General features: G+C 46.4%; 1 protein-coding gene across 8 annotated transcripts in view; it reads right to left on the bottom strand.

Moving 5' to 3' along the window:
* The window catches only part of LPP (LIM domain containing preferred translocation partner in lipoma), a 356,904-nt gene that overhangs the window by 311,779 nt on the left and 23,101 nt on the right, over positions 1 to 22,024 (bottom strand). For 6 of the 8 annotated variants that reach the window (XM_067301782.1, XM_067301780.1, XM_067301788.1 and 3 more), the window contains exon 2: positions 18,329 to 18,453. The exons of 1 other annotated variant lie outside the window; for it this stretch is intronic. The gene's annotated coding sequence lies outside the window, so the exon portion shown is untranslated. Of the gene's footprint in view, positions 1 to 13,646; positions 13,668 to 18,328; positions 18,454 to 22,024 lie in introns of those variants that run through there. One more of the 8 variants, XM_067301785.1, reaches the window with a different exon arrangement.

Raw genomic sequence — 22,024 nt, 5'->3', positions numbered from 1 at the left:
ACTAGTCCCCAGCCTCTACATCAAATCTTTCCTCAATAAAGCAGCAATTCTGCAAAGAGTTGGCAGAGAAGCACATCTGGCCAATAGTACCAACACAGCTACCAAAGCATAGATAAACTGGAGAGGGAACACAGCCCACCTGCCAGGCTCAGGAGGCAAGAAACAAACCCCAAACAATTAACAAGCCCCACAGGGACTCTTCCTACCTGGTCTGTCTTCATAACAAGAGTCGACTGCTTCTAATCCCACTTTCTACACACACACCTGCCTTGTTCCACTGATCATTTTTCCCCCCCTACCAGTTAATGTGGGAAATGAAGGGTATTACAAGATCACTGGATCCCCATCCAAAGCCTCTATCCTCACCAGCTAACACAGAAGGGAAAGTTTTGTCTCCCATGCTTTCGGTTACAGGACAAGGATCCCATCCCCAGCACACAGAGGAGGATTTTAACAGTGCTCTTTGCACCAATACCTTGCAGGGTAACCTGAAACATGAGACCCAGGTCAAGGTCTAGATATGACTTCTCACATCTCTGTTGCCTTTTTTCTTTACTCGCTTTCTTTCTTTATGGACTAGGAACTCTCTGCAATGGAAGCACCAAGAACAAAACAAAACTAAACATGTTTTCTAGCCCTTACAGTCTAAAGGAATCCACCCAGATACGGTCCAAAGCATGAGCAATGGAGAATTACCCCTGCATGTACTAGCAGATCTTGCTGACAATGCCATGGTCTCTGAATGTTTCCATCACAGCATATCTGGCACAGCCCTGTCAGTGCTTCACAACAGCCACACATGCTTCCAGCTCTGCAAGGACACATGGAAACGGGACATTCTCACTCTCGTACAGATCCTGGAGACAAGGCAGCACAGCCAAGTCCTCGGACAATGAACTGAGGCACGGGACACCAAAGAGCTACTCCCTAAAACAGAGTCCTGAGCAAGTCATTTCTCATTTGTTTCCCATTCTATTCTTTGCCTAGTGCAACCGAGACAAGTGTGATTCATACTGGGTTTCCACAGTGACTAACACAACGGGTCTATAGACTCACCTTGAAATCAAGCAACTAGCAGCAAGTGTGAGGTGACCATGTCTTGGCCAGGTAGCCCAGCCAAGAATGATCCTAATTCTAGACAGACCTCAGAGGCCCAACTCCAAGGTAAATAATAGTTAATGAACTCCTTGTTCATTAACTCCATGTACTCTGAAGCCGTTATTTTGCCTCACTTCCAGTTGGAAAGAAGGTTCATTGAGAATGAAAGCTAGTGACTTGCAGGGAGGAGTGACAGATGCTGCCTGATTGAATGTGTGAAAAAATTCTGACAGGCAGAAATGCACCTCACATGTCTTACGGTGGCAGTGAAGCAATAAATAATCTAATAGACTGCTAAGGCTCATAGTAATCATGTTGTGCTCTCTTTTCAGAAGCCACTCCCCACTCCGGATGACATCTGTCATGGTATAGATGTTCCTGGAACAGTGAGATATTTTTAAATCTCTCAATGTGGCACAAAACTGTGAGTGTATCAGCCAAAATACCAGCCACCAAAGCGTTTAAATATAGCCGTGCACATACCATATATAGATGAGAACATAGACAGATATGTGGTATCTAGCAGCGTTACAAACAGACATTCTTCCTCTGATCTCAAAGCACTTGACAAGAAACTTCCCAGTCTGCAACTCTACCCATGTCACCTTGTCCTGTGTCTTTCTCCATTGGCTCCTGCTCTTCAAGTGTGTCAAGTTCTGTGTCTCAATTTTTGAGGATCTTCAGAAGCCTGCCCTTCCTAACATATCTGCCTGTCTTCTCTTGCACCTCCAAATACCCTTCCTGCTATGCTGCGCTGAAATGTTGATAGTCGTTTCCCCACACTTCCGAGCATCTCTTTGCACACAGACCTTCCAAACCAGAATCTGTCAGCCCAAAACCTTTCCTCCTTCTAATCCCTTCTCAAGATCTATCCTCAACAAGGTGGCCTTCAAGGCAGTCCAATTCACTTAGGATGCACCTCACTCCAACATGTACAAACTCTAGGTATGGCTCCTATTAGAAGCAGGAACAGAGAGTTGGTCATAATAACAGAAACGGATTTGCAACTTCAAAACTAGCAATAGCTCCCTGTGGATCTCCTGTAATCTCGTCTAAGGTACTCTACTGGCACAAAGTTATTGCAGGGTAAAAAAGAAAAAAAAAAGTGGATTGACATAGTGCAATACATTCTCATAAGCATCAGATGTGCATCAGCATTTCAAACAGAATGCGCCACAGGCTTCAGAACCAGGTTGATGTTTAAGCTCTTGATACAGTTATCTACCTAATAATAACCCCAAAGAGCACTCCTTGCCTGGCTGCATGCCAGACCACATGCAATCTCTCTGCACTTTTTTTTTTTTTTTTTTTTAAACTTTGTTACACATGGAAATGTTGACTTTAAGAAATTCACACTCTTCTGTGAAACCGATTGGCCAAGACTTATTTTTTTGTTGTTGAGGAAACCATGATGAAGGGGGCTGGGGAGGGGAAACAAAGGGGAAAACTGGTGTATTTTGCTTTCATGTGTGCTTTATTTTCTTCTCTGTCAGGAAACAGTGAGAAAGGATCTGACCCAGTTGCTGTCAGCTGCATTGAAAGTGATTGTATCAGTTCCACCTGCTTAATGTGGGTATTATTCGAGACTACAAGGACAATGACTTGGAGACAAATAAGCACTGACTTGTGCGTTCTCAAGGGACAAATGAAATACACTTGTGCATGAGACAAGCAATCCACAGTAGCGGGAAAGTCTCAAGGTTGGGGGGAGAAAGGGGAGGGTTGAACATCTCTGCATGTTTGTCTGGGGAAGAGGAATATTACTAAGAAAGCTCAGCTTGTTCAAACATTTCAGAGTTTGCTACACATTAATTCCAACACTCAGGAGCAACAAAAGAACTGCTCTGAGAGACAGAGCAGCTACATCGGGGGAGGAACACCCTGTCCATGTCAAGCTTTCAAAGCCTTATAAACTGCAAGGAGTTCAAAACAGTTACTTTACATTCAGTGAAGAACAGCCTTGACACAGCAGACTCTCAGGTACAGTGCAATGCCATTTATACCTGCTATGGATCCAGCCCTATGCGTTACCATGTTGAAGCGTAGTCTGACCTCACTGAAACAGGCCCTACAGACCATTTCTTATGATTAGTCTGTTTGGAAAAAAAAAAAAAAAAAAAGGAAAGAAAGAAAACTCACTGCAAAAACAACAAAGAAGCCTCCAACAAGAAGGTGAACAACTGTATGTGGTGATTCTACTGAGATCACTTTGCCCTAATAACAATTTTTTTTTTAAAAAGAAAAAGAATTAAAAAGGAAAGTGTACCTTTATATGTTCCAACACACGCAGAAGGCCCCAGGTCACTGCTGTACGAATGCTAGCTCTGCTAGGGCTAACCACCAGTGAGACATCAGCAGTCACTGCTGGCACTGTTTTAAGCTCAGCAAGGCTGTGCTAACCAGGGCTCCCTGCTGTGACTGTTTAGCACAGTGCTCTGAAACATCCTCATGCCTTTTTTCTTTTTTAAATCCAATTAACTATACCTAAACAGTGTCATGTACACAGCAGGTTGCTGGTATGACATCCATGTCACCAGCAAAACCCTATGTAGTTTAGATGTGCAGGTCATACCCAGGAGATCTTTGTGATCTTTGTTGTCTCCTGTTCTGTTCACATATCCCATTGCCCAAGCGATTTATTACTATAACTTTATGGGCTTTCATCAGCAAAGCCGCTAAGAGGGAGAAACCTGCACAGAGGCGCAACACATACAAGTCAAATGGAAGAAAAGCCTTGTAGCACTGGGACAGGCCTATTCTGCACCTTATTCCTCTGAGATCTGGGCAAAAAAATGCTGATATCCCATCTGAAGCCCTGCGAAATGCCAGTATGATATACTCACTCCTCTCAACTGCTGCACGTATTTAAACACACATACATACATACACACACACACACAATGAGGCCAAACAACACTCCACCAAAACTAGAATGAAGTCAAGCATTGGGGCCACGTGACCCAAAAGGGTGAATTTTAACGTGGATTTATCCGGTTTGCCCCTACACAATCAGGGAGCTGGGAGGAAGCTGTGAATGAGGGAACCTACTGCCCCTTTGCAAACACCACAGCAGCAAGGCTGTGCCCTTACCCAAAAACGCCATCCCCAGCACCTCCACACACAGAGCCCCCACATGCTGAGCCAGGGCAGGTGCTTACAGCTGAAAACAGATGCTCCAGGAGAACTCTTCCATAGGAGCTGGGTTTTTTAGCTATGAAATTAGTTTCTGTTTAAACAGACATTAATTACATAGGCTCAGGAATTTCTAATTTTTACCACTTGAAAGCACCCAAAGCCACTTTGAGGCTTTTCCTTTTTTCTCTCCCAACTTTATTTGCTTGATAAACAGATCGGTGTGCACTCTGGATCATTCAGTTTCTGCTTCATCAGCTTAGAAATAGAGCAATAGCTATCTAGATGGCTTACAGAGGTTTGCCAAACATCTTGGATCCCGCTCCTGTTGTAATGGCATACCACACTGCAAAACACCGAATAGTCCAGCTCCTTACAAGAGCTCCTCATAGTCTAGGATGAAACGGAAGATTTTGTTGTTGCTGTTTGTACTAAAAGATAACATTATCAGAAGCACAAGCCCATGAACTCAACCACTTCCCTCACAGGTTAAATTCCTCCCTGCAAAGCCTACCTGTCAGCAGGGGGTTTTGTTTCTTAAGCAGCGCTACAGGCCTAACAGCAGATCAAGGCCTCACTTGCGGCTGGTGGAAGATGTGCTACTACCACAAATACTTTACAGCCTTCTGAGCAGACAGTTGAGGTCAGCCCCCTGTTACTTCTCATCCCACCTGCAGGCATGCGGCATTCGCCATGCCAGGCGAGAGGGGAGGGTGGGCATTGCCCCAATGGGAACAGGACCCAGCTGGACATACCCATATCAGCCTGAAAGCTGGGCACAATCACAATTTACTTGCTTGCTGCTACAGTAGCGCTGCCAATAAAAATGCCACTTAAGATCTCAGGAAGAAGAATAGGATAAAGGGACTCAGGAAACTGGGATCAATTCTTGGCTTTGCCATATATGTATATATATGTGTGTGTATGTGTATATATAGATTTGGGCAAGTCCTTCAGTCCCTCTTGTGCCCCTCACTTCTTGGTCAGTAAAAGGCAGGCAATACTACTGCCCTAAAAATAAACTTACTTTAAAACTTGAGGACTTGGTAAAGACCTGCAGACAAGAGAAAATCCCACATCATCTCTCCCACCCCATCAATAGAGATGGTAAGAAATTTCAAGATCTCAGCAAAGACATACCACTGAAATCGCTCTCTTTCTGAAGCAAACTCTCTCCATCACACTCAGCCCTAATCCACCCAGAAAGCAAGGCTTGAACCAGAACTCAGATACCCTATTGCTGGGCTGGCCACACTGCCAACCTACATGCACCAAGAGAAACCACCACGACTGAGCAGCCTCTGCAGCACCTCACGGAAGAGGGGTGGGAGAGGGCACTCATTTTCGGCAATGAAAATGTAATGGAACATTTTGTATCGATCTATTGTGGAATGACTCATTTTTAGAATGACTCGCCTCCTCTTCCCCTCACTTCCCCACCCCCAAATTATGGACTGCAAGAAATGAGCCGAGATAATGGGCAATTTCAGATGTTCTCAACTCCATTTTTTTCTCCTGCTGGAACAGCATGCCATGACAGTAGATGGACTGAGCTCCAAAGGAGATGCCCATCATGTTTCACTACCCTTTCCAGGCTATAAAAGTTGTCTCTAACTAACGGGAAACTAGGAAGAGACTAGAAGGCAGAGGGACCAGGATGGGAGAAAATGAGGAACCTGAAGGAAGCCCTGGAAAGCGTCAGCAGCAGAAAGAGACCCAAAAAACAGACGGGGATCAGACATGAGGCACAAAAAAAAAAAAAGATAAGCAAGCTGAAGAGGGAACAGATCCAGGAGGGAAGAGTGGTAGGTGAAGCAAGCACTGCTGCTCCAGAACTCAGGGGAGTTTCTGGTCCAAAGGCACTTGCCAAACAGATAAATGACAAACATCAAGGGCAACTATTTCCAAAAGAAGAGAGAAGAAATCAGAGAAAGGAAAAGACATATGGTGACAGTAAATCCTTTCTTAACTCCTTAAGTCCTTGGGGCTGGAACAAAACCTCTAAGGAAGCTATGAAAGTCCCAAGGCCTTTTTAGAGAACTGAAAGCAGTACATGTAGGAACCAGATGACCAGTGAGTTTTTCCCAGCTCAGTTCTGCGGAACTTAATGCAGCACTCGCCTATTAAGGTCTTCACAACAGTGCGCATACAGGTATGCACAGAGCATAATCGTCCAGCCCCTCACCAGAAGCATGAGGCATTCAAACCCAGCCAAGAGATCTTCCAGCACTGGAATTCAGCCAGGACCAATACTCTCCATTCAAAGAAGAAACTGGTACTTTGTATGCTGGGGAGATGACTAATCCCAGTAGCTGAGTTACAGCATAGCTTTTAACACACAATGAAGACACGTTAAGGTCATCTCAACTCTCATCTACAGCATCCTACAGTATCCCCTCCCACAGCTGCCTTGCTGCTTTTTTCCGCCTACTTCTTTTCTCGCTTCCTACCCTCCCCTTCAACCTTCTTTCCTTTCAGGTCTTCTCACCTCCTTCTACTCCCATTTATCCACCTCCATCTATGCAATCCTCTCACACCTTGAAACACCCTTCTTCCCACCACGCATAACTCCACCTCAGAAGTACTTTTCTTCTAGGAATCCACTTTATCTGTATTTCTGTCTCCAGCAATCACCCATGCCCTCCCTTACCTGGCCCTCAAGTGCATACTTCATCTGTCTTGGATTGCAGACTCTTTAGGACAAGGACTGTCTTCTTCCCCACCTATAAAGTGCAATATAAATTTACAGGGCCGGGTAAATGATAAATAAGCAATCTCAGCATTTCAAGGTAGCTCAATGTGGGCTCCCTCCACTAAGTTCACTGGGTATTTGCCTTCTCTCCGCAGCATACTAATCTACCATAAGACTTTTTCTTCCTGATCTCTTATCTCTCAGCTGCAAGGCTGTTACTTAAATTTATCAGCATTCTTCATAAATAGTTGAGAAAGGGAGATGAGCAAACAAAGGGCCTTTACCAGCATTGCCAACCCATAACCTCAAACCATGAGACATACAGAAGCTTGTAGGAGCACCACGGGCATTAGCAATAGAAGCACATGGTCATAAATAACTTTCTGGGATTATCTGAAATCCCCCCATGCCTCATTTCTTTTCAACAGGATTCTGGACTAGCAGACACACATGGCTGTTTGCTAGGGGAGCATCTTTCAAATCTATGTTGACTTTCACCAGCCAGGTGCCTCTCTGCCTTTGGAAGGAAGCTGGAGATGGGATAATTAGGCTGTTGGGTGCGCATTAAAATGGAAATACGAGGCAAGGAAAGGAAGGTTACGAAAAGATTAGCCACAATGCATAGGGCAACAAGAGGCAACCAAAAGGCAGCCCATGCTCCAAGAAAAAAAAGACAGCAAACATTGAAACAACACAACACAACACTCCATGTCAGTGCTGAGCTGATGCGTCAAGCGGGCTGGCTGTTTGGCTTCAATGTCTACGTGCGATAGGGGATTTGCATAGTGGAAGTAGCACTTCTCAAGAACTAGCGTGATGAGATGCTCATTCAATACAAAAAAAAACAAAAAAACAAAAAAACCAAGAGTACTTGCTAGACAGTTCATAGGGTTCGTTTTATCAGCTGGTTCCTTATCTTAGGAAAACCTGAGCTGTCTGGGATTTCCTAACTCCCAAAGTTCCTGCTCTCTGGCCCTCTGCACTCCTCCACTGTCTGAACTTCACCCCCTGCCTTGCTTTACAAACCAGCCCCTTGCCTACACAAGGCTCATCAACTCGGTTGCTTCGAAATGCCAATTTCCAAAGCCCTTTTTGAAATAAATCTTCAAATGCTCATTCTGAGCTTGCTCAAAAGCCATGTCTTTCTCTGTCCCTATAGTTTTAACAGTTTCTATGAGATTATCTGATACAGCTTTCTTACACTCATACCTCTGCACAGAAATTAGCTGATAACTAACAAAGCACTGTGGATAGCATGTATGTCAAGAAGTATAAATGATAACACTATTATACTAAGAGAACTCTCATCCAAACTCTTAGGAAGGGTTGACATTTTTGTTATCGGGTTTTATTTGAATTCACTAGCTAAAGCTAGATTATATAGTGAAAGGGAATGTATTCAAGCACATAACTTTCAGAGACATTAAAACCAGCCGGCACACTGCTACAGTTAAAAGGAGATGGTCATTGCAGGCAAGTCAGTCAGCAACAAGAAAGATGCAACTGAAATTAAAAACAAAACCACTGTCAGCTCCAGAGGACAAAGCAATTACCTAGAAAACAAAAGGAGATCATGTAAAAACAATCAAATCAAGAAGCATTCCCCCCCTTTCACTTTGAAGGAACTTTTCTGCATAGTAGCATTTCACAAGATAGAGATTGAAGAGCTTGTGCTTAACACTGCCCCTGGAGATTTGCCCAGTTTTTACGTTGCTCAGGGTCCTGTGCATAAATGGGCAGCAGTGTCTGCACTTCTACCAAACTCATGCTGGCCAATCTGACTAGTAGGTAAACCTAAAAGGCCATTTTTGTAAAATATGGCCTTTATATAGCTTTTCTAAGTGCACGCAGCTGCCTCACTTCTCTAGAAATAGAAGAATTTAACAGCCATGTTTGCAGGGACAGATTTAAAAGGTTTCATCTTCTAAGAAAGCAACCTACACATCCAGAAACAGAAGGCCAGATTTGTTTTTATACTGGAACCCCCTTCCATATGTTCAAGTATGCCCACGGATTTGCAAAAACCCTGCTCTGAAAATGTGATGTTCATTCAGCAACAGGTGACAAGCAACCTTCATTTGCCTTCCTATAGAACCTGCTCCCACTGAAATCAGCGGCAGCATGGCATACAGTTAGGTCGATACTGCTTTCTGCTGAAAATCTCTGGCATTTTTTAAGTAAGGAGGAGAGCATTAAAGATGGGAAAAACAAGACAGAGAACTTAAATATAAACATCCTGGAGCTACAGATGATCAGCACCTCTCTGTTGTTCCTTTCATGAATAAGCGAGCCAGGATCAGATCCCAAAATGTTGTTATGATGTTCTAGGTGATAAAGACCGAGCCTTGGGCTGCATTCCCAGGTCTGCCCTGGCCCACTGAATGCCTGCGAGCAAGTCGCTCCTTATGCCTCTGTGCCTGACTTCAGGTTCATACCACGGCTACATGTCAGGATTCTGAATCAATAGGGGCTTCTTCAGAGTATGGCTGCAGACTCCCCATGCAACCCTGTATGAGTCATTTAAGTCAGTCTGTTTCCACGGTGTTTGCAGGCGCAGTGGAGATAATGTTATTTTCCCACCTTTTGGTAGTAACAAGCCCTACAAACTTCTTTAGATAGAGAGTACTGAATTCCCATGGATTTTACATTGGAAGAGCTCAGCCTAAGGAAGTAAATGGCTCTGAATGCAACAGGGCCTTGCAAAATTTCATGGAATCACCTTTTACTGGCAACAGTTGGACCAGTTGTCTATGGGATCTCCCTTGCTTTGAGGTTTGTTTTTTTTCTTTTCTTAAAGTGAATGAAGGGGTATTAAAGACAACGACCCTCTGTGAAATGACCAAAATTCCCAGGCAAACAACCCATTAGCAGTGTTCAAATGCAATTTAAATTACTAGTTGTTAAAGTGCTCCTCAATTTCATGGTAAGTTTCCAAGGAAAATTACATGCTATGTACTATTTAATTGATTGTTTTCTACTTCTTAACATCCATTTATTTCCTCCTTCTGTCTTTTCCTTAATTTCAAGGGATGATAATGACTTTCCATGGAGAAAAGGGGAATGGCTAACAGAGTTGAAGAGAGATTTACCTAAAAAACAAGTACGTAGGAGGGAAGTAGCTGCCAAAAAGGAGAGCTTTACTAGAACTCATCTTCGTGTTGTTTTCATGGTAGGGGTGTGAGACAGTACATCACAAGAAATCCTTTCCTTCCTACCGCAGGCAGCAAGGCTTTTTAAACTTGATTTCTTTAAAATATAGTCACCTCGCATATCAAGCAATAAACAACTGGGAAGCCTTGCACACAGTTAGCTGTTAGAAGAAAGACAGTGGGAAAGAATCAAGAGCAACGTTTATTCCTCCCAGGCTTACTAGTCCTTGAACCGACATGCTCACTAGAGGCAAACAAGTTCTTCTCATTTGAGAGATCTCATCCCAAGTGCAAATACTTAGTTCACAGGAGCAAATTTCCCCCAAAGTTGACTGAAGTTAGAAAGAATTAGGCTGAGAGTAAGGTCTCCTGCTGCTTGCAACAGCTGTTACAAAAGAATGTGTATCATAAAGCTAATAACAGCAGACATTTCTTAAAAGACCACACTCTGCTCAGATACTAAGAAGGAGCAGCGGTGCAATTAGGTAAAGCTCCGTCTGGAAATTCCTGAAATAACAATATATGTTGGGATCATGTTATACGCTAGCAACATATATCCACTTTATGAAACACTCAGTAGGACTTGGTTTACCTTTAAGCAACTGATGCAGAACTATTCCATGATCCAAAAAAAAAAAAAAAAAAGACTTTATTAGAGTAAGAAAAACATGTTTAACAGTACTTTTCAGCCTAAGGTTGCAAAATACCTGCCTGTATGCAGCAGCTGAACATGCAACAGTCACATGGGATCAGCAGATTTGCGTTCTCCCAAATTTGCCACATGGCCATAACCACCCATGTAGCCCATAGGGTGCCTCTGTTTCAACATCGGCACATCAAGGATAACACTGCTTTTCTCAGCCTGCAGACATGATTTAGTGTTTAAGGGCTCTGAAACCTTTGCCTACGGAAACGCAAAGTATCAGATACAGAGAATTGTTCAGGCCTGTAATTTTGCCTCTCCTTCATCCCTTTCACTTTGAAACGTGCTATCCCCGTGCTATCTGGAGCAGCTTCTCTTACCTGCTGTGGGGCACGTACGCCTGTCCCTTAGCGCACGCTAATTCCCCTTACGGCACCTGAGCTACGCAGGGACAGTGTCAATACACCACCACGCGCACTGCCAGCCCAGCGAGCCAGGCTGCGACCACGCGCCTTGGCTGTTGCACTGGGACGAAGGATGGGCTGCGAACTCACCCCTCATACGCCACCAGGGCTAAAGCAAATCCCCCGCATTTAAAACATCATTAGAAGTGACTCCAAAGCTTAAGAAATGCATTTCAAGGCAGGCATGATGCTCTCCAAACACGCTCAAGGCCCAGCACCGTGACAGGCTCCTCAGGCTGGAGTGGTTATGGGCGCCGCGCTGCAGGAGGAAAATCTTTAGTCCTAATTTACAGGTCACCCTTTTACAGCTCCATGCCTGGAGCAGGAGAAAATCCTTGCTGTGGTTAGCATCAGCAGTCACAGGGTCAGTCCAGGTCCTGGAGAAACACCAGAGCACCTGCTCCGAAGCCCACGATGCCAGCTGCGGGTGTCCCCTCAGGAGGCGCAGCCGGGCAGCAGCTGCCGGGATGCTCAGCCGCCCCGCGTGTCCCCCCGCGCGCTGCCCACCGGCTGGGACAGGGCCAGCCGCCCGTGAGGCGGGAGGGGAGCTTGGCCTTCGCGGTCCACTTGGTTTTTGATTGCCTTCACTCCGGTCACGTCCTCGGGGTGACAAGACGGAGCAACACATGGGAGGAAATGGCCCCAGGGTGCTCACGCGGGCATATCAGCAGCCGGCCCCGGCCCGCTCACGGAAACACCCGGGTTTCCGTGGAGGCCCCGGCCCTGCTCGTCACATCTTCCCACACACCGCGCAGGAAAGGGGGGAACTGCGAGAGGAACAGAGCACCATCATTTCTGACACAGAAAATCAGCCGGGCTGCCCCCAAAACGCCAAGCTCAGCTACCAGCAACAGGACAGGCTGCATCCAAACGCCGCTGAAGCCGGGACGGGCCCCCAGGCGCACGCGCATGCTCAGCCACCAGCCACACTCCTCTGCGGCACGGGGCCGACGCGGGGCCGGCAGCCCCACGGAGGGGCCGGCAGCACGGGGGCCATGCGTGCACATGGGCAAAGCGTCCCATTTCCCACCCCGGCGCCTGCGCCACCTGCCCAGGCTGCAAACCCTCGCAGACGCAGCTCGCTCCCCTCGTGCCAGCGCCAAGCCCAGCACGGTGGTGCCCAGGGCCCCGTTGAGGCCTCCAAGCGTTGCGGCGGCTCAAGCGGCCTGTTGAAACAGCAAGGATTAAAATGAAGTCTGCAGACTCCAAATACATCCCGTCTGCGGGAACATGCTCCAGCAGTCCCGTCGCTGCTGGCTGTTATCATTGGCGGCTGAGCGCTTTCCAGCTCACATCCCATCCTTGCACAAACTCAGGTGTCTTTTCTGGCCAAAAACAGCCGAGTCCGCTTCTCACCCAAAAACCTGATGCAAGTCCAGCTCCCTCAGAAAACCTAAAGTCAAACCGAATATTAATCCTCACTTAAAAGGGCAAAGGAAAACCAAAGGTCTAACTCTTTAACAAAGCTCTAAATTTAAAGCAGGGAGAGTACAATAGCAACAGGTCTGAATCAGTCTAAAAACACCAGCTAGCGAAGACGACGCACGCATCACTAAGTACCAGCGCAAGCCGTTTTTCATCCGCGCCCCTTCCCAAGTGAAAGGATGAAGCGCCCTGCTTTCCGTCGGAGGCGCAGGGCTCGCTGCTGTGCGGCCCCCAGAGCCGGCGTTAAAAGCACTCTACGCGCGTTACATGCTCCAAATGACAGGAGGAATGCGGGGTGGTGGATCTCCACTCCAGGTTCCTGGGCATGGTTTTAGATGCCATGAATAAAACAGGAAGCAAAAGGCGCTCCAGGTTCCCCCCACACCCTCCATCCTGACTTTCTGGATGAACTGCAGTTTCCTTTCAGGAAAGAGAAAGGAAGGGGGGAAAAGGAGAATCAAACAGCTGCAGTATCAGACAGATTAAAAACCTCAAACTAAGGAAAAATAAAGAATAATAGGAAAAAACATGCACTGAACTGCCATCCAGTTACAGCAGCTAAACTTCTTCGGTTCCCTAATGAAACAGAGTTAAATATTAACATTCAAGATTCATGTTATACAGGCTTTTTAACACATACTTCTTGCTTTTGAGACAGAAATCATATTTAAGCTATATTTTACTTGCTGACCATATATACACATACATACTCAACTAACTCATTAATATGGTGCTTTGCTGCCTTGCTGGACTAGCCAGTGAAACTAAAGGGAAGAACATGACTGAATGGAAGCTGGCTTAATTATCTTTATACCTAGGCCTGAAGAAACAACACAGGGGAACGTTTTGCCATTGAGAGTAATCCACCAAGCTATTTTTCCCTGCTACAGCAATTTTCATTGGGTCCCTTTCGTTGACTGGTGTGCAGAGATCCACATGCCTGCCTCTACCAGCAGACACGCACACACTTTGATGCAATCCATCTGACTAAACAAAACAAAAAAATCCCAAGTCACTTGCTAAAGCAGCAATGATGCACTTACCAGCATCCAGGCAAGCTCCTTCACTGATACGCTTCTCTCTTGAGCGGATCAAATTTGGAACAAGGTCCAGGAGCAAGAGAGAACTGAAAACTGACCACAACAAGCTTCCAAAACAAGAAGGGGAAAAAAAAAAAGGAAAAAAAAAAAACCTTACTACAGGAATTCAAATCCTGCTTCCACCAGACCCTGAGTCACCTCCCCTCCCTTGCAATAGATCAGAGCAATGGGTAAACATTTCCAAATATGGAGATCAAAACTCCAAAGGATGTCAAAAAAAATCACCCTTCTCTCCCTGGCTTTGGCACTCGGATGACTTGCCCCCCTCAAGACTGAATTCCAGGCGCTGCGCACATTATCCACACCGACCCTTGCGCAGCCTGAGCCCTGGGTACACGTTACCGGTGCCGTCCTGGCCTGCGCTTGAGCAGCTCCTGGCCTGACCCACGACACACAGAGCGCGTTTCCGTCCCCTCCTGGGACACACGGGCAGCGCGCACGCACGGCGCGCGACGGGGCGAGCTCCGGGAGAGCCTTCACCCCTCACCCCAGGCTGCTGCAGCAAACCTCCATCCCTCACTTGACTCATCCGCAGAAAACAGACCAGAACTGTTTTTCAGAGCGTTATTGGAAGGCAAGTAGGCAGAATCAGGCTCTGTTTATAGTGATGCTAGCTCAGCAGCAGAAGAGGCAGGGCACAGCAATCAGTCCCCCTAGAGAAAGGGATCAGACCTATCTGGCAAACGGGGTACGCCGGCACGAGCAAGATTGTGTGTGGCCACAGGGTCCCACTTGCCACAGCCAACTCCAACTGCTCCCTGGGGCAGAGAAGAGCTCCCCTGACCTGGCTCATCTTAGCTGGTGCTTTGTAAAACAAACTGTATTTGATTTTGCTTCACGCAAGGAAAACACGGATCTGTGCAAAGGAACATGCTCTTTGGACAAGCTGACATCTCCCGGCAGGGAAAGGCAGCCCCAGAAAGGCAGCATCCCTCAATTCTTGCCCTGCCAGAACCATTCTTCCAGCCTGAAACCAAAAGGTTGCTTGCCTCAGCCCAAATGACTGCGCCCCTGTTGCACAAGCAGTACGAGCACAGTTAAGAAAAGGTTTGTCAGTGCCCCAGAAGGCTGCCTGCTGGCACTCGCGATGGGGGACCCCGCAGCTGAAGGGACCCAGCGGGCACAGAGCCTCTCCTCTACTTTAAGACAGGCTCGAACTTTGATGCTCATCCCATGAAGCGAATTTGGGAGGCGGAACAGTTATGTTCACAGGGCACCGGCCAGCCACAGAGCCTGCCTGTGCGCAAGAGCCATTGACCCATAACAACGCTCCCATGGGGTACCGGGACAGTGCTCCTTTCCCATCCTTGCACGTCTCCCCTCAGCTGCAAGAGCCGATCTGCAGGTGACAGGGAGGCAGACACTCCTGCTGGCATCCCTGGCAGAAGAGCAGGGGTGAAACCCTCGCAGCCCTTCTGCCCAGAAGGAAAGAGATCCTCCTCGTAGCTGCAGCCATTAGCTATACTGAGCACGCAGCGTTTGAGGAATGTGCAAATCAGGACGTTTTCAATGGGAACAGACTGCCGAGTTGATACTACCAGAGCGATCCCCCACCACCACCCACAAGATGCTATTGAATTTATAGGAAAGGAATTCCAAAGCTGACTCTGCCCATGTATGGCCAAAATAAACTGTAAAAAAGCGACATTACAACACATCTGGCTTTTACTGATACTGAATCACAGAGTGAGAAGAGGTGAAACCCTGCAGCAACAGAGGCCATATAATTACCTCCAGTAACTATACAGAGGTCAGGGATCCACAACAGCGTGAGTTCAGCCACTGATACCACAGGTGAAAGAAAACACATAAGCCTTTGCCTCAGGAAAAAAAAAAAAAAAAAAAAAAAAGAACAACAACAAAAAATACAAAGCTTTCTGCCTTTTAGAATAGGAATCACACTTAATGTAATGATCCATCATTACCACTGCAAAAAAAATAAAACCAGATTCAGGCTCTGTTTATAGGAATGCTAGCTCAGCAGTAGGGCAATACAGGGCAATTACAGGGCAATACAGGCATATGTCCATTACACTTAAATCAGCTTCCATAAACAACCAACAACTCAAATGACAGCAAGAGGTACACCAGGGCAACACCAGTACAACATTTTCCCCAAATGCAGGATGGGACAGAATCATTCTTGGTGAGCAGCTGATTAATTATTTTTCTAAAAACTCAGTAAAACCTCCCCAGGGGCGACATACCCCAGCCAGCAGCCTGCCTTTCAGGAGTATTCTCCACGGTCAGAAATGGAGATATTCTGAGCACTGTAGTCACCATGGTAGAAGATGCTCCAAAACTATAGTAAGAAGGGTCATATAAGTGCCCGGAAAGATTTTGCAGACTCTGACCAAATTTCTCTGCCCTTTACAGAAAGCAACTCCCAGGGCATTGCCTGTGTGAATAACATGAGTTTCAACAGCAAGATGAAGTTGAGAATAGTGTAAGACAAGCAAGGGAACAAAAGTGCTGGAGAAGAAGCAACTGGAATAGTTGAAAGCTTGTCCCGGGAGCGCATCAGCTCTTACTGATCTAGGCTGCTGGAGCATTAACAGACTGAGGTTCTCCTTAACAGTTAAATGCCACTAACGCGCCTGCCCTGCCAGCAGGGGAAATATTAGCTGTGTCAGCTCAAGAGGCAAATGGCTTACCAAACCGGAGAGGAATGCAGGCTGCAGAGTGGCACAAACAGTGGGGACGGGAAAATGAAACCCAGGGGAATGCTGGCTGCTAATACCACCTCTTATTTACACAGGGGTCAGGCAGGATACATTTTATGGCGCCTGGGGTTGAAACCTGGGACTAACAGCTTTGTGACCTTAGAGGGACTCCCATGCCAGAAACAAATAAAGTTGTTAGAGGGACTGGGAGCTTAGGGCCTGGAGCATATCAGGGCAAGCCAGTTCCTGGCTCCTGGCAGGCAGCCTAGTGCTGCTTTTCAATAAGTGCGAATTGTACCCACCGGACTGGAAGCAAGCACTAACTTCACCCTTCAAGGACAGCGCACAGGGATGGGGGCACCCTCAGCCCACGAGGATCCCTCGCAGTCAGGAGCAAATGCGTGCGTCTTCGAGAGCATTTGCTGATTAGAAACCCACCACGTGGCTATTTCCCCAGCTTCACGTTCCTGAGGGACAGCATTATGATCTCCCTTTGGTTTCCCAGCTGAAATGGCATTATAGCCTCTCCCTTTCCACCCTGCTTGTTTTAAACAGTGGTACCTAAGGAGTCTGGCTGAACTGGCTCTTTGCCTTCCTCTCATTCACCCCAGGACATCCTCCCTTTTGGAGGCAGGACTGCCACAGCATCACTGCAGTCCCAGCTTTTGAATGCATGAGCCAGAGTTCGGTGCCTCTACTTTAGAGCACCTTTCACCCCAAACTGCACAGAGGAGAGAAACCCAAGGGAAGAAGAAATCAGCGCCCAACCATATCCTAACCAAGAGCTCCCTGCTACACAGTGCCACAAGCCACTCTCCTTGCACCACTTCTAACCCTGGAAAATAAAAGGTTGGGGGCCTGGTAATAAAATCCAACCCAAGCCTCCTGCATAGAAGTACGGATCGTTATCACTTGGCCACTCGGTCAGGCGTGAGGAATTTCTTTTAAATGACATTACATAAGCTGACATTACATAAGCAGAACTGCTCTGTATATTTGATTCATAAAAATGTCTCAGAGGCAGAAAGCACAACTGCATGACATACATAACGCAAGGATTGCTGCGGCTTCACAGGCAGACAGACCATGGAAAACAGCCATAATGCAGAGAGTGAGGACTAGAGATGTTCATATGCTCACATGCACAAATACACATGCATACCCACCCTCCCCCAACATGCACAAGAACAGATTTAGGACTTGCAAGCTGAAGTCTTCTACAGCCAAAAGTTAACACAAATGTTTGTGACAGTTCCACTTTGCAGGCAAAGGCAAAGACTGAGTGCAAAGGAATAAATATAGAAAAAAGTCAGGCAATCAAAGCAGGTGTTGGCTTGTAAAACCTTGGCCAGAAAGGCTCTCCAGGAGGTTGGATCTGGTAGCTTTGCAACAGCTCCACAGAGAGAAGAAGAGACAGAGAGAGAGAAGAAAAAAGACAGCATGAATGCATATGCATTCTTTTATCTCCTTATATAGTATATACAGACATTTGGTATATACACCCCCAAGCTCATACACTTCATATAGTATATACTATATATGCATTGTGCATCTTGGTTTCAGTGTGCCCAGATTTGTACAGTGTGTATCTATAAATATATGCATTTATTATGCATGCATTTGTGAATACCCTCCCCACATCACCTATACATGTATGGTATCACACCATACACCACTCGACAGAGCATAACTAACACCTCAGTCACAGTCAGTCACGACTTCTGAACACTTGCAGCTTCTCACAGGTGCTAAGCCCTTCGCCACCAAGGCCTCTGGGTGCAAGCACCAAAGTGAATCTCTATCTTTGTCTCATATTTCCCAATGATCCCAACCCCTCTCCACACTCAGGAGTCAATATAATTTATTTATTTGCAGAGAGCCACGAATAAAGTGCTACTCTCAGAAAAGCCACAAATTCTTCGGAGAAAGCTCCCCTCACGCCTGTGAGATGTGCGTACGTACCAGTTCTCGCACTACACAGCTTTGCCCAGGGGGAAGAAGTCGGTGAGGCGGCTTTTGGAGATATGCAGGGCTTCCGTCTTCCTCAGGCTCCTCCTGAGTCACGACTTTGGATTTCTTTCCCAGCCCTGTGAAGAGAGAGAGTTTTCCATGTGATGCATGCCGGGTGGGCCTCCCAACAACTCTTCTCCAAAACTTGCAGTTTAACCCACACAGCTTCTGGGAAATGGAGCATTTTCTTCTCTGGCTTTCTTAGACAGAAACCTCCATTTTTCTGGACTGCTTTACAGCAGCCACTCTGTGCACCCCATAAAAGCATCACCACTGCAAACCACGCCAATATGCAATGCTGAGTTTTAAGGCGACACATTAGGAATACAACAAAACATGCCAATTTTTAAGGGTAGGGATGTAAGATTGAAAATGGCTGAGTTACCATGCAGCAGCTGAGCTGTGATAAGGTGTTGCACACTCAGTTTGCATTTTCCCATAGTTTAAATTTTACCTTGTGAGTGGCACAGGCTGAGAAATGCAGGCTTTCAGTTACCACAACTCAGTTGACAAGTTATAACTCTTCAAGCCACGGCTACTAGACTATTATTCATGCCTCTGAGGAGAGAGAGGTAAAAGGAGACAACGTGACAGAACAGAGTAAATCTATGGTTAGTCTCTGTGACCTGAAGTACAGTGAGAGAGCTAGGAGGCATCATTTAATTCAGGTTTGAAGCTCATGGAGCTTGCCATTGCCGTGAGCAGAGCTATACTACCATCCTGTTCACTAAATCCTCCACCTCTATGCAGCCCTTTTTTGGAGGCGTTCTGTTAAATTCCCATTCAGGGGTTTTCTCACTCCTTCCTGCAGGAGCACAGCTGCAAAGCAAACACCACCTATTCTTCAAAGCCTCCCTCTACCTTTCCTTTAGGGGGACCCATGCAGTAAAAGCAAAGTGACACAGTTGGTGCTGGTTTTCCCTCTACAGAAGACAAAGGCAGAGTTAACAACTTTGCGGTCAGCACAGGGGCCAGCCCGTCAGCCATCCCAGTTCACTGAGTCACTGTGGCCAGATGAACAGACGTGCCTGCACGTGGCACACCAAGATGGACCACTGCGGCCCATGCTGATATGCGGCATCTGAAACGCACACTCCTTCCTGCCTCTCCCTACAGCCTGTGCCCTGTCCTCTCCACATCCTGGCTACCCCACGAGCGCTATCTCGCTCACAACAAATGCCATCTTCGCTCAGCACACAGCTGTGAAGTCACGACTGCCCTTTAGGGTTTGTCACTTGAACCAGTTCCCCGTCATGCCTAGCAGAAGTTGTCCGCTGTTGCTTTCAAGGCCCTCACAGCTCACCTCAGCCCTGTATGCCTTCTCCCCTAATTCTTCAAAATCCACCTCCTGGGAGAACTTTGGCAGCAGTTTGACTGTGAAGCCCACCATCCCACCAGCTAATCACTACTGTCTCCTTGCACTCCTTGCCTGCATCCACCCACCGTATCTCCTGGGCACATGGACCAGTCCTATCATTACACAGAACCATGTAAAGCATCACTCTGAGCAAAAGGTTATTGCCATTGGCTGATGTAATGAAAGAAATGCTCGATTCAGGTTTGCATTTTTCCTACCTGCACTGCTCACAAGAAGGTATTTTAGCCCGTAAGGTCTATAAGCAATTCATAGCAAAACACAAGAGGAAGAGAGCTGGACAGCTCACAGTACAGGCCACCCTTCTCAGGCCTTCACCTACCCTTTGCACCCAGCACAACAGTTCCTTTCCACATCAGGACACCCTTGTCACTGTACATCAGACCTGATACTACCACAGCAAGGGGACAGGATTTTCACCTCTCCTAAGTGGCAGTAGATCTCCATTGTGCCAAAGTCACAAGAACATGCTGGGGTCCACCCTGCCCCCTCTCAGCTCAGCCCAACACAAAGACCACAGTCCCTATGACAGCACCCAGCCCTGATTCCCCACAGGGTTGGACCCAAGTCTAGGCAGAACAGGCATCAAGAGTCCCCAGAACCCTCAGGTGCAACAAGAGCAGATTCAACCAGAGATTGCAATGGCCCATTACTGGCCTCTCCCACTCACTACAGGCTCGGGACAAAGATGAGTAACTACAGGGGTTTATTGCTGGTGAACTCAGCCAACGAGCAATTTCTCTCCATCCATCAAGGAGGAGACAAGTACAAGCAAATATTATGGTTGTGCATGTTTACTTTTCATTCTAAAATGATGTAGAGTTATATACAATTTAGGTCCTTCCCACAGGCTCCTGGCAAAATGCCCTTTGGTCTTATCTGTAAAGGCTGAAGACAACAAATATTCCCCTGTAGTTCCAACATTGTCTCAATTCAACCCGCAACAGCACCTCCGGGAGCTTCAAGTAAGACAATATTCTTGGGACCCAACCTCTGCTTAAGAGACTTTGGCTCAGGCTTGTCTTTCATCAGGTCTAACTCAAGAAGTATTGGTAAGATTAATTACAGGACTCTGACAGACATGGCTAACTGAGCTGTATCCGCTTGAGTTTACTCTCCATGCTGGCTGTCCCCTGTCTGCTTGTGACTACCATTCCTGTAGCCTCAATCACACTGACTCTACTGGGAAGCATACAAGCATTGCAGATCTTTGGAAACAACAGAAAATCATTGGGCAAACCCTCCCCATCTGATCTCATCTCAGGTGGTACAGAGCTAATGTGCGGCAACAAGAGACCAGCCTGCCCCAAAGAAGGATCTGTCCCATTCCTTGGTGCATGCCCCACTGGCCTCCTCTTGGTCATGTTCATTCCTGCTTTGGCTCAGGTAGGGGAAAGACAAATGAGCTAACAGTAAAGAAACTACCCAGATTGTTGCCACCACTTTCAACACAAGTCTTTCCTCCAGTAGAGCCCCCAGGGAAACCCATGCAAGACCTGCCCTAAAGATCCATCTCTGGGTTTCATATAACATGCCCCAGTAACCTCTGTGGGGGATTTTTAGGTGCTATTAGAACAGAAATATTGACAGACCAAATTCTACATTTACCAAACTCAGGTCCCTTCTAGTTCAGAACCACTGTTAACAGATGATCAATGGCCAGTAAATGGTTAATTCTGACTTTAATCTCACATCAAAGAAATCCCAGCTTCCTATCACAGTCCTGAAAGAGATAATTGCAGAAAGTTTCTTTTGTAATACACCTTTATATGGTCAAGCTCCCATCTGGCATAACTCAGTACAACTCCTGTAACTTCGGATCACCAGCTACACTGAGATTTCCGAGTCTGTACACATGTAAATGTGCACACATGCATCTTCATTTTTATGCTTAGCACACCACAAATCACTTATTTCAATACACCCTGAAGCATTTAAATAGGCAATCTAACATTTAAAACAATTTAAAGCAAATACCCAAACAGTAGGAATCAGCTATCACAGTCGAAGTACTAAGTCAAGTCTCTGAAAAAACTACAGGAACCAGAACTTTCTGAGAGTGTAAATCTGACAGAAGATTGTTTTCTTCACTATTTTTTTTTTTCAACTAGTTGAAAAAAGAAACAGCTCATACAAAAAACAGCTCATAAAAAGCTGAGAAAGTGCTTAGAAGTTATAAAAGCAATCCCAAGGTGAAAGCAAAATAAGGTGAGAGGCTGAGATCTACTAACTCTAAGATCCAGAAAGACATGATGATCAGAAACTATCTGTTC

Source organism: Apteryx mantelli, chromosome 9, assembly GCF_036417845.1.
Source record: "Apteryx mantelli isolate bAptMan1 chromosome 9, bAptMan1.hap1, whole genome shotgun sequence".
NCBI classification, from domain to species: Eukaryota; Metazoa; Chordata; class Aves; order Apterygiformes; family Apterygidae; genus Apteryx; species Apteryx mantelli.
The sequence above is the reverse complement of the archived record's forward strand: the minus strand, read 5'-3'. Positions and strand labels throughout refer to the sequence as shown.